This window comes from Hippopotamus amphibius, chromosome 13 (assembly GCF_030028045.1).
Source record: "Hippopotamus amphibius kiboko isolate mHipAmp2 chromosome 13, mHipAmp2.hap2, whole genome shotgun sequence".
Classification (NCBI taxonomy): Eukaryota; Metazoa; Chordata; class Mammalia; order Artiodactyla; family Hippopotamidae; genus Hippopotamus; species Hippopotamus amphibius.
In genome coordinates, this window is record NC_080198.1 from 80,386,967 (window position 1) to 80,402,921 (window position 15,955).

Genomic DNA, 15,955 nt, shown 5'->3' on the forward strand with positions numbered 1-15,955 from the left:
AGGTAAGCTGATAACTGCTTAAATTAGCTGTTAATATTCAATGTACTTGCTTTAAGGCAAATAAGTATTTCCTCTAAATATTGTTTTCTTTATATAATACACAGCAATAAACTGTGCACAGAATACAAAAGACAAGTTCGTGTTCTTCTGAAGAAAACGAAACCTAATCTATTTTTATACATAAAAATCTTTGATGACATGAGCTTACCCTGTGTGTGCCATTACCTGATTGCCCAGAGTATTAATTAAGCTCACGTGTTTAGCTTCAGACATAATTTGGTTCAAATTGCATCTTTGCCAATTGCTAGATGGGTACCCTTAGCAAATGACTTAACATTCCTGTGCTTTAATCTTCAAGGTGTAAAATGGAGATGATAGTAGTTTCTACCACATAGGTTTCTCTGAGGATTAGATGATGTGTGTACATATTCATATGTGTATAATGCTTAGCTAAGTGCTTGGCATGTAAGTGTTTTGAAAAGCATTTGTCGTCAACAGCATCATCATGGCTACCCTCACTTTTCCCGTATTTCTTCAGGAAGCTTGTGATCATTCCTTTTGACATAAGAGGTTGATGATGGTGTAAAACCACCGAGTGACTTTTTCAAGGTAACGTAATATGCACACTGGGAACAGATACAAGACAGGCTAATTTGCTTTGCAGACCTTCATCTATGCATCATTCAGTACTGAACGTGGTCACTAATTTTTAGTGATTCAAAGAGGCTATGTTACCAAACTTTCCAAAAAAAAGGAACAATGATGATAAAAGTTGTGTTTTTAAAGAAATAAGCAAAATATAAAAGAGCTGACACATGTATATATGTGAACTCTTTGAATCTTTGCTTTCCAATTATGTCCAAAATTTTTCAGATACTTCCTCCAGTGTGAGAAAGTAACTCCCCTCTTTCATGGTTCAGCTGTTTGTTCATTTCTTTCTTCCTCCCTCCCTTCCTTTCTCCTTCTTTTCCCTCCATCCTCTCCTCAGCAGATAATTAATGAATATGTATTATCTACCAAGCACTTTACTTGACATCAAGGATGCAAAAATGAATGAGATGCTGCTTATTCTCAAGGATTTAACTTAAGTTTAACAAAATGGCATTTCAGGTTTTTGAGAGATGTGTACAGAGCCCAGTATAGCCACAAAGGAGACACGGGCTTATTATAAGAGGAAGAAAAATAATAAACAGGACAGAAAATTGGGATAACAACACTTGTGAAAAATGAGTAGGTGTGCTCGAGGCAGAAGACAGGAACAGGGCATCCAAGCAGAGGGAGCAGTGTAAGAAAGGTCACAAGACAGTGCCCAAAACAACATGTTCCACTCTTCCAATAAAATGTATATCAATATATATTGCTTCAGCAACATTTATCTGTGGGTCAGGAAACTATTGCCTGTGGGATTTAGCTGCAGCCTGTTTTTGTATGGCTGATCTACTAACAGTGGGTTTTACATTTGTAAACGGTTGTAAAAATCAAGTAAACAAAGAAAAATATGTGACAGAGACATGTTGCTGGCAAAGCCTAAAATATTTCCTACGTAGCCCTTTAGAGAAAAAGTCTTCCAAACTTGGACCTACACACATAATGATGCAGAGGAAGGTATGTCAAATTGGAATCATAATGATGGACAGTATTTCATGAATCCCTGATTAATGTACATCTATCCACAGTGATTATTCATAACCTGCTGTGTCCTTAGAAATATGAAATTTGTGGAACATAAATACATTTCTGATAATTCTTGCCCTTATGAATCTCCAAAAGGAGCATAAAATATTGAAGAGAAGAAGAAATTGATTTGGTGTCAGAAGAGGCTTTGAGTTGGGAATTAAGAGAAAATGAGACTGTGTGGTTCATGTGAGGCCAGGATACGCAGGAACTTTTCACCTAGGTTTTAGGGCTGCAGGGACCTTGAATCCAACTGTACTGATTACTTTTGCTTAGAACTCTACCTTCTGAAATTCCAGTTCTCCAGATTTTCATATCACTTCCCCTAATTAATGTATCCTAATCTACTGCTCTCCTGTTTACCTTCTAGATCAGGACTCTTATGTACCTTTTATACGTAAGATTAGAAAGTGGGCCGCTTAGCAACAAGGTACGAGAATTCTTATTTCTACATTCTCATTTTAGGGTACAGAATAATACTTGGTCATCACTTCTAAATGCACACTCAGTACTCATTTTCACACTCTTCTTAGTGAATAAAGCTAAAGTTTGCTTGTGAAGCCAAAATTTTTCAGCTTTTATTTCAGGCAGGGAGCATTTAACATAGTTCTGTTCAATTAGATATGTCATGGTATGGAACGTGCAGGAAATCTCCAGGAAAGCAGGTTAGAGATGGCTGATGTTTGCCCTTCTACACTTTACCTTGGTTTCTTTCTCTTGCCTACTATATGGTCCTATTGGCTGGAACTAGGACGTTCATCTAAAACTATGAAGGAAAGGTCAAGGGACTCAGAGACCTCACTTCTGGCATTCTTGAACTTCTGAACCACCACTTCGCTCTGGATTTCCAATTACTCAAGAAAAATAAGCTCTTTTTTTTTTTCCAATTCACCGTTTCTTGTTTTCATTTTTGTTTTTCTGATGCAAAGCTTGACCATTTCCTATCCAATACTTTTCCACTGCATTTTTTTCTCTTTAAGCTATTTTGAGGTTTACCTACATCCCAATTGCCCCATTGTCTAAAATTTGTAGAACGTTTGAAGGGATATTTACATAGAATACACTAAACATGGCCTAACACTTTTTAAGAAGTGTTGACAGTGAAAATTTTACATCTAGTCATCAATCAATTATTAGATAGCAGTTTTGTGACTGATTCTTAGAATGCTTAATAATAGCATGATTAACTTTCACTGACAGATTTTCATTTTATTGCTTCAATGACCAAACTTGTTTTTAATTAGTAAATGATTGTGAGCTCATCAAGAGCCAAGGTTTTCAAGATTTTTAAAAAAATTTAGCTCCTGCTCTGCTGAGTATACCCTATTCAAATTGGATAATCCACCAAAAGCATTAGTTATGTTTTTCTTTTTTTCTCTCTCTTTTTTTTTTTTTTTTTTGACTTGAAAAATTCTTTCAGCTAGATCGTTTCTTTTATGCTTTATCTATAGTGGCTGAACATTTTCATCATTCTGTGATTACCCCTTCAGAGTTGACACTTCAGTTCCCTGCAGTCATTTCTGTAGTAACCTGAGTAATATGAGAATATGAGAAAATGTTTTCAAACATATTGACAGTGGAGAGAGTTAAAGCTGGTTAATAATAGAGGAGAGCTGGAGTGCTTGAAGTGGAATTGTTTTGAGATGAAAACTGTATTGATACTTTGATTTCCAAATATGATGCCACTTTAACATGAAGATAACAAAATGGAAATATAATATTTGGTATAAGACATGTCTACAGAAAAATATAGTAATTTAACCATTTTTATAGGTAGTTACTTAAATCATCATAATTTATTTAAATTTTTAAAATTTTACATATACAATAAATATATAAGAAGGTGAGTCAAAAATTATCTGCATTCTGGCTGCAGAATTTACAGAAGTTTTCATATAACTGGAATGTGGATAATTTTTGACTCACCTTCGTATTATTTATTAGCATAACCTTACTTTTTGTCTGATGAAATGTATTTCACATGGTAATAAAATTTCCACCAAATTGGAAACAATCACAGATGAGAATTATTTTAACTCTTAGAGAAGGCACAGGATATCACAGAAAGACAAAATGTAATAACACTTTGTATTCTGGAGGTGGGGGAGAAAATTTACAACCAGAGGGATGGCTCATTCATACACCAAATGTTTAAAGCATTTTTCCATAAATGCATTAAGCTAAAATTAAGGGGGAAAATGACTCCTAAGGGAAATCTCAGCTTGACTCAAAAATAATATTAGAAATATATTCCATTGCTCAGAGTAAGTAATAGTTTATGCAAATCTATTTCTGCAAAGTGATGTGTTTAAATTAATGATTCCAAACCATCATCTATATAGGTGTGGTGGCATCCAAAAAGTTAGGAAATGTGTGCAAAATTTAAAAATAAAGGACGTTCCAGCAAGCTTCAAAAAAGACAAGTTGCCCTTCTCAACTTGTCTACCACACACACACACACACACACACACACACACACTCCCCTAGCCATTTCACCTAAACCAGTGCTTTATTTCATGAACATAGGCAATCAGGTAAGTTTTATTTCTTTAATTATTTAATCCATGCTGTGTATAGATATTTGAGGTACTAAACTGGAGATATATGGCAAGGTAAATTAGTTATATTATTTACTTGAGATAAAATTACAAATAAACATATTGTGAAAATTTTGTGATTTGTATTAAGCAAAATTATTTCGAGTACCTTCTTTTCGCACATTTCTGCTTATAGTAACTACAGAAATGATGTCATAGTGGAATGGATAATACTATTCTTGTTTCCATCTCACTCTTAACACATTTACAAAGAGTCTTGAATGTTATTTCTTCCAGGTTTAAAGGCACTGTTAGAAGCTTTAAATATTAATATCTGGTATTATTTCTCTTGTCACTAACTTACATCTAGAACTAGATGTTTTCATGCAGCAGAGGCAACAGTGAAGACAAAGGTACTGAAATGCAGTGCTGGCATTTCCTGAGATGGCGTGATACCACATCTTTGCTGCCCCTAACTCTTCACAGGTCTTTGCTTTCCTCTTTTTTCAGCTTTTCTCAGGAACCAAACATCATGGGCATTCCCTTGAATCCTCCCTGTACTCCTTTACACTTCTTGGTTCATCAAACTCCCCTGCAAAGTCTCAACTCTTTTTAAATCCAAATCTCTACCTAGTCCACGCCTGTAGCCCTGAAAATGAATGTGGCTAGGATCAACACTTAACTGTTCTCACTTTAAAACCATGACTACAGACCTCAAGTGGACCCACAATGCTGCCCAGTTCTGCAACAAGTCCTTATTTTGTTCACAATCTTACTCTCCTGGACAAGTGTGTCATACCTTCTCTTTCTGCAAACAACTACACATCTTGCCCATCCTCACTCAAGTGATGAGCGTCTTATTTCACTGAAAAAAAAAAATCAATCAATTGAAAGAGAACTGCCAGTTGGCCCTATTACTACAACTACGACTTCAATGAGATGATAGTAAAATGGAAATATAATAATTGGTTTGCTTTTAATTTGAAATGTGAGCATGTCTATACAGAAAAAAAAAGCATAAAAATTATAATAATCTTCATAGCTAGTTACTCAAGTGGTCATAATTATTTAGTACAATCTTTTTGAATATATAGGTACCACTTATTACCATAAATTGTGTTAACAGTGACCTAAACATACATTGCGGCCTGGCACGCTGTGGAGGGCAGCACGCAATCCTGGCTTACGTCTTGAAACAACGAATAAAACAACTAGAAATGCAAAGACCATATCCTATCCTTTTGCACTCAATCCCATCCCTTCCCAGCTGTTCAAGAATATCATTCCAGGCCCGGGCCTAGAAGACCCAGCAGGGACCTAGCCCTGCGCATCCCGAGCTTGTGCGGCGCGCAGCATTAACGCCCCCGCCGGGACCCCCATCTTCGCACAGGCGGGACAAGAACTTGCAGATCCTGGGCGAGCTGGGGATGGAGCGCTGGGAGACCCCTACCTGCACGCGCTGGCGGCCGACGCCACCTCCAGAGGGGGCCGGGCGTGGGCTTCGGCGTGGCAATCTCAGCCACGAAGGTGCAGGAGCACTGGACGGTTGAGTGCAACGAGAGAGTCTTCCAGCGCCTCCAGGACTGGGCCCAGCGGCCTCCTTGCAAGGTGGTTCCCTTGAAAGGCCTGTGGGAAGACGTGGCGCCCACCCTGCCGGACAGTCACTTCGATGGGATCCTGTACGACACGTACCCGCTGTCTTAGGGGACCTGGCACACACACCAGTTCAACCCCGTTAGGGAGCATGCTTTCTGCAGCCTGCTGAATCCAGGGAGTGTCTTCACCAACTGCAACCTCATCTCCTGGGGGAGCTAATGAAGTCCAAGTCCTACTCAGACATCACCACCGCGCTGCAGGAGACAGGTGCCCGCCATGCTCGAGGAGGGCTTCAGGCGGGAGACCATGGATACCCACCCCTTCCGGGGGATGACCACGTCCTGGTCACCAGGCACTGGGGCCACCGGGCCCTCCCGCTCAGTGCCCACACAGTCCTGGGGACTCCGGGCTTCAGGTACTCCCAACCCCCACGACCCTACTCAGCGCCTTAGCGGCCAGGAGCGCAGGCTCTGGCTTCTCAGCCGGGGCCCAGACCCGCACCAGCTGCGCGATGTCAGCAAGCATCCCTAACCTCTGCAACGGGATTGCCACTACCTTCCCCCGGGGTCTTGAGGATGAAACAAACACTAATGCTGGGTTTGGCCAATCAAAACATTTTAAATATGTGTATACATATATATAAAATTTAAATTATATATGTATAATTCCAGCCTTTCGCCCCTCTCTTCTAAATCATTTCGCTTTCTATAAGCATACAGCTATTTCTCCCATCTTTAGACGGTCCTGTGCTTATGTTTCCTTCCTCCAGCTACAGCACCATTTCTGGACTCTTCATTTTAGCAAAACGTCTTAAAATCATTGTCACACGCACGGCAGTGAGTGACAGCTATTTCAGTTCCCTCTAGTCTCTCTGAAATCCACTCTGATTTGTTGCCCTTCACCACTCCACCAGATCTTCTCTTTTCCAGTTCACTAAAGGGCGTCCAGTGTTACACCCAATGGGCAGCTCCTCCTTCTCACTGTCAATGCCTGGTATTCCTCCCATCTCACTTGCAATACTCTTTCTGAATATATTTTCTGGATTTCTTCTCTTCTCCCTGACTTCTTGATGTTAATCTGTCCCAGAGACTTATCCTTAGACCGCCTCTTCTCTCTGTTTACACACTCATTCTGTTGATGATCTTCAAGAGTTTTATGGCTTTAAATAAAATTTATATGTTGGTAACTCACCAAATTTAGGTCTCCAGCTGAACTCTCTCCTCTACATGCTAAATTTATTTATTTGACTTCCTACTTTCCACATCCAATTGAATGTCTAATCTCAAACATATGCCCTATCTCTCTCCCAAAACTGTTTAATTTTTTAAACTTTCCAGTCTCCCTTCATGAGACTGGAAATTCTGTCCTTCTAGTTGAGCACCTTCTCTCATGATTCATATTCAATCTATCACTACATTCTGTGGCTCCACCTTCACAGTATATCCAAATAAAATCACTTCTCACCAGTTACATTGTCCCCACCCTGGTCCAAGCTATCTCTCACTTAGATTGTTACAAAAACCTACTAACTGGCACCTACTTTCCTCCTTACTTCCATTCAGTCAGCTCTCAACATAGCAGCCAGAAGATTTTTGTGTGTGTGTGATAGTTTAGATCATCTGTCTGCTCAAAACTTTCCAGTAGCTCCTCATCTCATTCAAGGTAAATACCAACGTCTTTATCGTGGCACATTAAGGACTTAAATGCTGTACACCCATTCCTTCTGGTCAGTGGTACTGCATCATGCAATCTCTGTAAAAGCATAGTTGATGTGAATGGTGCCCCCTGGAGTTGTTTAGTAAATAACTGACAAGGCTACTTGCAGCAATGCCGCCTCTTGACATCATCTGTTGCTACTCTCCTCCTTTGCTAATGCTGCTCCAAAAACAATTGAATTCTTATTCTTCCACAGAAACAAGTGAGGTGCTTTCAACTCAGGTCAATGTATACACTGTTCCCTCTGCCTAGAGTCATCTTCCCCAAGTTATCTGCATGGCTTAATCCCTCACAATTTTTTTTTTCATTTTTTATTTTTTTTTGGGGGGGGGTACACCGGTTCAATCATCTATTTTTATACACATATCCCCATCTTCCCTCCCTTCCTTGACTCCCCCCTCTCAAGTCCCCCCCACCCTCCCCGCCCCAGTCCTCAAAGGCATCTTCCATCCTCGAGTTGGGCTCCCTTTGTAATACAACAACTTCCCACTGACTATTTTACAGTTGGTAATATATATATGTCTGTGCTACTCTCTCGCTTCGTCTCAGTTTCCCCTTCACCCCCCGTCCCCTCCCATACCTCGAGTTTTCCAGTCCATTCTCTGTATCTGCATCCTTGTTCTTGTCAGTGAGTTCATCAGTACCATTTTTAGATTCCGTATATGTAAGTTAGCATACAATATTTGTCCTTCTCTTTCTGACTTACTTCACTATGTATGACAGATTGTAGTTCTATCCACCTCATTACATATAGCTCCATCTCATCCCTTTTTATAGCTGAGTAATATTCCATTGTATATATATGCCACATCTTCTTTATCCATTCATTTGTTGATGGGCATTTCGGTTGCTTCCGTGTCCTGGCTATTGTGAAGAGTGCTGCAATAAACGTTATGGTACAAGGTTCTTTTGGGATTATGGTTTTCTTTGGGTATATGCCCAGGAGTGGGATTACTGGATCATATGGAAGTTCTATTTGTAGTTTTTTAAGGAACCTCCAAATTGTTTTCCATAGTGGCTGTACCAACTTACAGTCCCACCAACAGTGCAGGAGAGTTCCTTTTTCTCCACACCCTCTCCAACATTTGTGGTGTCCAGACTTTGTGATGATGACCATTCTGACTGGTGTGAGGTGATACCTCATTGTGGCTTTGACTTGCATTTCTCTGATGATGAGTGATGTTGAGCATCTTTTCATGTGTTTGTTGGCCATCTGTATGTCTTCTTTGGAGAAATGTCTATTTAGGTCTTCTGCCCATTTGTGGATTGGGTTATTTGCTTTTTTGGTATGAAGCTGCATGAGCTGCTTGTATATTTTGGAGGTTAATCCTTTGTCCGTTGTTTCATAGGCAATTATTTTTTCCCATTCTGAGGGTTGCCTTTTAGTCTTGTTTATGGTTTCTTTTGCTGTGCAAAAGCTTTTAAGTTTCATGAGGTCCCATTCATTTATTCTTGATTTTATTTCCATGATTCTAGGAGGTGGGTCAAAAAGGATGTTGCTTTGATGTATGTCATAGAGTGTTCTGCCTATGTTTTCCTCTAGGAGTTTTATAATGTCTGGCCTTCCATGTAGGTCTTTAATCCATTTGGAGTTTATTTTTGTGTATGGTGTTAGGAAGTGTTCTAATTTCATTCTTTTGCATGTTGCTGTCCAGTTCTCCCAGCACCACTTATTGAAGAGGCTGTCTTTTTTCCATTGTATATTCTTGCCTCCTTTGTCAAAGATAAGGTGCCCTTATGTGTTTGGGCTTACTTCTGAGTTCTCTATTCTGTTCCATTGATCTTCCTTTCTATTTTTGTGCCAGTACCATACTGTCTTGATCACTATGGCCTTGGAGTATAGTTTGAAGTCAGGAAGCCTGATTCCACCAACTCCATTTTTCCTTCTCAAGATTGCTTTGGCTATTCGGGGTCTTTTGCGTTTCCATACAAATCGTAAGATTTCTTGCTCTAGTTCTGTGAAAAATGCCGTTGGTAATTTGATGGGGATTGCATTGAATCTGTAAATTGCTTTGGGTAGTACAGACATTTTCACAATGTTGATTCTTCCAATCCAGGAACATGGTATGTCCCTCCATCTGTTTGTGTCATCTTTGATTTCTTTCATCAATGTCTTAAAGTTTTCTGCATACAGATCTTTTGCCTCCTTAGGCAGGTTTATTCCTGGGTATTTGATTCTTTTTGTTGCAATGGTGAATGGGAGAGTTTCCTTAATTTCTCTTTCTGCTCTTCCGTTGTTAGTGTATAGGAATGCAAGAGATTTCTGTGCATTCATTTTGTATCCTGCTACTTGACTAAACTCATCAATTAGTGCTAGCAGTTTTCTGGTAGAGTCTTTAGGGTTTTCTATATATAATATCATGTCATGTGCAAAGAGTGACAATTTTACTTCTTCTTTTCCAATTTGGATTCCTTTAATTTCTTTTTCTTCTCTGATTGCTGTGGCTAAAACTTCCAAAACTATGTTGAATAATAGTGGTGAGAGTGGACACCCTTGTCTTGTTCCTGTTCTTAGGGGGAATTCTTCCAGTTTTTCCCCATTGAGAACGATGTTGGCTTTTGGTTTTGCATATATGGCTTTTATTATGTTGAGGTAATTTCCTTCTATGCCCATTTTCTGGAGAGCTTTTATCATAAATGGATGTTGAACTTTGTCAAAAGCTTTTTCTGCATCTATTGAAATGATCATATGGTTTTTATCCTTCAATTTGTTGATATGATGTATCACATTGATTGATTTGCATATATTGAAGAATCCTTGCATCCCAGGGATAAACCCCACTTGATCATGGTGTATGATCTTTTTAATGTGCTGTTGCAGTCTGTTAGCTAGTATTTTGTTGATGATTTTTGCATCTATATTCATCAGTGATATTGGTCTGTAGTGTTCTTGTTTTGTGACATCTTTGCCTGGTTTTGGTATCAGGGTGATGGTAGCCTTGTAGAATGAGTTTGGGAGTGCTCCGCCTTCTGCAATATTTTGGAAGAGTTTGAGAAGGATAGGTGTTAACTCTTCTCGAAATGTTTGATAGAATTCGCCCGTGAACCCATCTGGTCCTGGGCTTTTGTGTGTTGGGAGATTTTTAATCACTGCCTCCATTTCCGTACTTGTGATTGGTCTGTTCATGGTTTCTATTTCTTCCTGGTTCAGTCTTGGAAGATTGTATTTTTCTAAGAATGTATCCATTTCTTCCAGGTTATCCAATTGATTGGCATATAGTTGCTTGTAGTAGTCTCTCATGATGTTTTGTATTTCTGAGGTGTCCGTTGTTACTTCTCCTTTTTCATTTCTAATTCTGTTGATTTGCATCTTCTCCCTTTTTTTCTTGATGAGTCTGGCTAATGGTTTATCAATTTTGTTTATCTTCTCAAAGAACCAGCTTTTAGTTTTATTTATTTTTCTTATGGTTTCTTTCCTTTCTTTTTCATTTATTTCTGCTCTGATCTTTATGATTTCTTTCCTTCTGCTCACTTTGGGGTTTCTTTGTTCTTCTTTCTCTAGTTGAATCCCTCACAATTTTAGAACTTGACTCAAAACATTGCCCCTTCCACGAGACCCTCACTGAATAAATAATATATTTAATACTGCAGCCTGTACCCCTTCATTCCTCTCCTTTTCTCTGCTTTATTTTTGCCAACAGCTGTTAGCCCTTCTAATATAATATACAATTTGCCTATTTGTTTTGTGTTATCCTGGTCTCACCCCACGAAAATATAAGCTTCCTGACGGCAGGGATTTCTGTCTGCTTGTTCACTGCTGTATCCTCTGCAACTAAAATGGCTCCTAGGACATTATAATACATATTAAATATATACTGAAAGCTTGTCAGTGAGGTGGGAATTCTGAGCACCAAAAGTTAGCAGTGAAGGTACCTGAGCAACCACATTTTATACAGTGTGAATGAAGACAGTTTTTGTGTTAGTTCTCTTTAAGCAGCTAAGTAGACCTTCAGCAGGGTCAAGAATATTAAAGGGATGTGTCTCAATTGCCCAAAATAGCTCTACTTAGAATTGGAAAGTTCACAGTATAGAAGCAATACCATTGCTGTGCTATTTCTTTCTCAAAAGAAAAATCCATTTGTAACACAGAGCTCTCCAGAGATTTGTCACCATTTACTAGGCTCCAGTCCAAAAAGTGTCACGACTGACCCAGCCAATTTCCAGGGTCACACAGTCATTGCTTTTAACACTTATGAAAACAGAAGACAATTTCAGTTCCCAAAACACAGTGCAAAGTCAATGACCCTAGGATCATTCTCAAAGTTGACAATGTGATTCCAAGTCCTTATTAAAAGAAAAAATAGATAATGAGATCTGTTTTCTTTAGCACCAGTGTCAATCCCTAGAACTTGTGTATTTAGGAGGACAAATCAATACTTTAAGTTCAGAAGGGTACTGTTCAATGCATGATCTTTTTACTACAAGTACATTCATTTATGCAGTCATCATTTATGTTTCTTTAATATTCATTTATTAAATATCTATGATGAGTTTTTTAAAGAAAAATTTTTATTTGTTGTTTCCTTTAAAAAATATTTATTCAACACCAATAATGTACCAAGCATGCTGCTAACACTGGGAATAGTAAACCATCCTTTTAGGGCTGGTTTCACAAGCCGTATCTCCTGGAGTGTAAACGGAAGGTCACAATAATAGGGGAAAATGCCATTTGCCTGGCTCTTCCTCCTCTCTGTATCAGGACCTCCATCCATTATTCAGGTTTCTGTCCAGCTATTTGTGGTCGATCTAGGGAGTGTCTCCTATACGTCCATGAGTCCAATCCTCCCAATTTTTCTCCTTTGCTTCTCTGGCTCTCTACAGTGTGCCAGATCTTCTGAAAAGTGTCTACCAATGACTGACCACAGATTGTTCTTTCCACCTCTGCCTGTGATGCCTGCAGATCTTTTTGCCTGTATATTAGGATGCGGTTATCCTGTAAAGGGGTATTGCTTTACATGCTGACACAGAGGTACTTGCAGGTTGTCAAAATTAATGCCTTAGAGCAATGTTCTTTTAATGCAATCCATTCCCCTGCTTTTGTTATAGTATAGTTTCACCATGGGGTTGACCTGTGATATTTGTTATTTAAACAGACTAGTCTCCTAGTTATTTTCTCTATGCACTAGTCATTGGCTGATCAACATAGGACTTAACAGTTACATATATAACATGATCATATCCAGCTAGACAAATAGATGTTTCTCACATATCAATGAGTTTTCTTGGAGAAATACTGGGCAATGCTTTAGCAAACTCTTCCTCTGTTTTGCTAGAATTCAAACCACTGACACCTCACCTGAACCCCTTAAACCTTTTATACTTATTAGAAAGGGGGAAGACCACCTGTATCAGTCAGATTTCCATGACAGAAGCAGAAGCCATTTGGAGCTTTTTTTAAACAGGGTTTTTATTCAGCAATTTAAGTGCTTCCAGAAACTTTGGAAGGGCTGATGGTGCAGATTCTAGGCTGTACTCCTCTGGGACTTGCAGAGCTAGACAGAACTGGTTCCCTAGGGGAGCCACCGCTTCTAAAGCTGTCACTGGAGCTCTGTCACAAGCAATAAGTTTTCACCACTCCCCTGCACATGGGTACCGCATCCTGCTTCAGAAAGGATCTTACATACCAGCCACAGGAGCCTGGAACGGCCAGACTTCAGCATATGCCCACCTACTGCCTTCTGACATCTATCCTAAGTACTTCTAATTGGCTGAAACTGGTTTGCATCAAAAACGATCGCTGTAGAGTTTCAGAAATGTATAATTTTGCTTTATCACCCCCCACCCCAAGTAAAAATAGAGTGGTAGGAGTTATGATTCAGAAATATATATTAAAATCAGTTTCCTTTTGTCAGTAACGTGCTTCTAGTCATTAACTGGGAGTGGGGAGAGTGGGTCATAGTAGTAGCAACTTAGTAGAAAAGCAAGAGCAATGAACTTAGAGGACCTGGGTATAAGTCTAGCTCTGACATCTGTGAACATGAATAAGTTATTTGCCTTCTCCGAGCCTCAGTTTCCACATCTGATAATCCAGGCCACCTCACAGGGTAATTATGAGGAGAACGTTAGACATGAATGTAAAACCACTTCATAACTATCAGGGACTGAGCAGCTGCAAGCGGATATGATCAGCAGGAATGATTAAAGAGAAATTAAAGGAGATCAGGTCCATTACTGTTCCATGTTTGGGGCTAGATACATTTTGTTTTATTCTAGTTTTTGAAAAGTGATGACCCTATTTTTATATAGTCTGTAAATTACCACGTTATCTCAATTTCCAATCAACTGGAAATTTAATGCAAATGGGAAATTAGATCACATTAAGCTCGCTATAAATATTTGCAGTGCCATATCATGATATCATAGAACTCGTAGCTTCTTTAAAAGACACTGTTTTAATAACTAATAAAAGCCATGGTTGAATTAATTTATTCTGTCATTTATATGACTAATTTTGTAGTCTCAAATGCTTCCTGTATTAACATTAGAAAGTCTTTCAAATTTTGTAATTTTTGTGATCTTGTATAAATATATGTTTAGTTCACTTTTTAGTTTACCAAGTCACTGTGAAGTGTGTAGGAAGCTCCGAACAGTAAAGAATGAAGGTTTCTACAGCAAGCACCTTGATAACAGAAAAGGAGTTTGACCAGGGAATTACTTTTCATTTTGTGTTATCATTTAGATTGAAAAAGTATAAACTCATAATTATCTAATGTGATTTACTATTTTGATTGAACTCCAGTTGCCAGTGTGATAAGATGACCTTATGAGCAGTAGAACAGTAAGCCCCCAGAAATCAATAAAGATAATAAAATCCTTTCACTGTCCTTTCCTTCCTACTCACCAAATCAATTGCTTTCTACCTTCTAGTTTTTTCATGAAAGTTCTACAGTTCATTTTACTACCTGTCAAAAGTGAAATGTCTTTTTTTTTCTGAAGAGATGCAGTTGTTTAATATTTCAGTTCTATCATTGTTTTGTATTTTATCTCTTTGCCTCTAGAAGATTCACACACTTATCTAGTGCTATGGGCCCAAAATTAGAAATAAAATATTAAACAGTGATAAAAAATGGGGACTAACAAAATGATTGGTGAAGACTATTAGGATTCATGCACTGTTGATTTTGTTATTCTTCTAATCATGGGACGAGACTATTATAGAACCTCAGTTGAATTACTTGAAAGAGTAATAAGAGTATAACAGATTGTCTTGCTATTTTTGGTAAATCAGAACTACTTCTCTAAGCAACAGTCACACAAATTCTATTTACTAGACAAAGAGGTTTGAACACCCTTGGCCTTAGATTTCTCTGAGAAAGTTCATCTGTATCTCACACTCAGTGCATCCACATCTTAGCTACTCCATGGTACTCATCCTCAGCACGCTTTGTGACAATTCACTGGGCAACATGGAACTAACCAGAGAGATCTAAGACTTTTTCCAGTACCTGCTCCCCAGTAAGTGTCAGGGTAACAGTAGTTGCCTGCTCCCTTGGTAGTTTCCTTGGAGTTTTGTTACTGGATTTTCCAACTTTGCTTTATATTGAGAATACACATTCCTGGAAGAAGTGTTTTTCCTCTGCACACACAAAGAAATGCATTTTCCCCAGTACCTGCTCCAGCTCGTTTTACAGCATTGATTTCATAATTCAGTCTTTCTACAGTGTCATTTATTGTAATAGATGTTAGAAAACACATACTCCCAGTGAAAGAGAGATGAATTTGGCTGTATAATGAGGGTCTTTCCATAAAAGGAAGAATGAAGCAGACTTGCGAATTATTTAGCACCCCTCTTCTGAACTGAATGTGGCATATGACTTAGGCGTTGTAGATATGTGAACCATTCACTACTTGCTTATTATGCCAGTCTGAATTCTTTTCCTATGCTGTGTGTCATGTAATAGAAAATATAAATGGCAATTGTCAAGTCAACACTTTCGTGTTCTGTTTATTGATTCAATCAGCCTTCGTGTATTATATTGTCATTTATAACCTCAATTGATGAGATTCAGTCCTACAAGGCATCTTTATAAAGCAGATAAGCATTTAAAGGGAGACATGTAAAGAAGCAGAAATTAGAAGACTGCAGATCTATATCATATACTTCACAATATAATACCATTCTTCGACAATTTTTTTCATATTCTTGTTTTAAATTTATACCTCTTTTCCTTTAAGGTTGACTGTCTACTGAAGGCAAGCATCTCATAGTACACAGTAGGCTTTATAAAAATAAATTGAGCTGCCAAGATCCAAAACCAATCTGCACTTTTCCTTTACCCTGTGTATCCAAAACATCACTGAATCTTGTATGGCATTTATCCCCAGCCTTATCCCACCAACAATCTAGTTTAGGCACTCATGTTCCCTCTAATCTGCACCATTGCAATAGCTTCCTAATGCACAGCCTGATTCATTTCTTCCCCACTTCTAGT

The 15,955-nt window shown here is 38.6% G+C and overlaps 1 protein-coding gene and 1 pseudogene across 2 annotated transcripts in view; both read left to right on the top strand.

The window, feature by feature from the left end:
* The window catches only part of LOC130834829 (bifunctional heparan sulfate N-deacetylase/N-sulfotransferase 4), a 231,384-nt gene that overhangs the window by 118,625 nt on the left and 96,804 nt on the right, over window positions 1-15,955 (top strand). The gene's annotated exons all lie outside the window — the stretch shown is intronic.
* Window positions 1,591-6,338, top strand: LOC130835049 (guanidinoacetate N-methyltransferase-like; annotated as a pseudogene).